Genomic DNA, 1,683 nt, shown 5'->3' on the forward strand with positions numbered 1-1,683 from the left:
ATTGTATGAATCCATATTTTAAATCGTATGAATTGGTTACTTTTGTTCACAGATTTGGTTTGTTATATATTATTATTTTCAGGTTTTTAAAAAATAAATACAGGATTTATGTATTTTTTAAAAATTTATTTTTTTATTTTTTAAACATTAGTGACGGATTAGCGAGGGAAAATCCGTCGCTGAAAGTGTTTGAATTTCCCTCGCAAATCCATCGCTGAAAGTTCCCTCGCAAATCCGTCGCTGATATTTCCCTCGCAAATCCGTCGCTGATAATTCCCTCGCAAATCCGTCGCTGATCCGTCGCTAAGTACATCCCTCGCTGATCTGTCGCTGAAAGTGTCCGTCGCAAATCCGTCGCTGATTTCCCTCGCAAATCCGTCGCTGATCCGTCGCTGAAAGTGTCCGTCGCAAATCCGTCGCTGATTTCCGTCGCTGATCCGTCGCTGATAGCATTACCTATGACTGTTTGACCGACGGAGTATCAGCGACGGATCAACGACGGATTACCCTTTCAGCGACGGATCAGCGAGGGAAATTTCTCTCGCTGATACCCAGCATTTTTGTAGTGAATGTCATATCATTTAGATGCGACAAAAGAGGTTTGTTTTATTAAAATAATGTATATTTGTTATTTATATAAATATGGGTTTATAAAAGTGTTTTGATGATTATTCACCCTGTAATAACAAACAAAGGATTTTTTACTAGATCTCACGGTCTAACCCTTATTTTGGTGTTATGAAAATATGCATTACAGGTCGGGCACAACCAGATGATAAGGGGAAGGGGAAATTGTGAAGATATATATATATATATATATATATATATATATATAGGGTATATTTCAAATACAACCATATCCATTTGTACAACCAATACAACCTAATTAATTAAGATATTTATGAAAATGATGAGAGTTCATTTATTATGATTTAAATATTTATGGAAGATGAATACGGTTCATTAATTATGATTAATACTTTATATTAGAAAACAATCAAAACTTCTATGAAATCACATATTTATCAAATTAAATGGACGGTTGAGATTGGTTTGTATTGGTTGTACAAATGTAAAAAATTGTATAATAACCAACATATATATATATATATATATATATATATATATATATATATATATATATGCTTGCATGGGATGTTAAGGTAACATGTTATCATTTGTATTTGAATACTTGTTATGTATACAAGTTTGTTTATAGTGATTATTAGGAAAAATTTGGTAGCTACTTTGTAATGTATCTTTTGTATATATTGGGAGCAAATGTGTAAATTATATTTCTTGATATATGGAAATATATGTTTATATACAAATATGATCTGGGATGTTACATGTTAGTATTGTCGTCGACTGTGATATCTACAATTGTTCGATACTCCATTCGAATATGGATTGTGATGTGATAATCGTGTGAAATTGACAGTTGATAACCAAAAAACAGAAGTCAAGATAGATGAAGTCAACTTACTCAGTAGAAACCAACAAATTCAAACATTATAACATCTAAATTTACACTAAAACGTGAAGGAAATCAATATATATGAATATTGAGGATAAGGTAACTATGCATTTTTCATACCAATTTTATTGATAATAACTTCAAAAGTTTTATTCTCACTTTTGTAAGTAACCACATGTGATATGTAGATTGAAAGGGACATACAA

This window comes from Cynara cardunculus (assembly GCF_001531365.2).
Source record: "Cynara cardunculus var. scolymus isolate 2C chromosome LG 17, CcrdV1, whole genome shotgun sequence".
Taxonomy (NCBI): domain Eukaryota; kingdom Viridiplantae; phylum Streptophyta; class Magnoliopsida; order Asterales; family Asteraceae; genus Cynara; species Cynara cardunculus.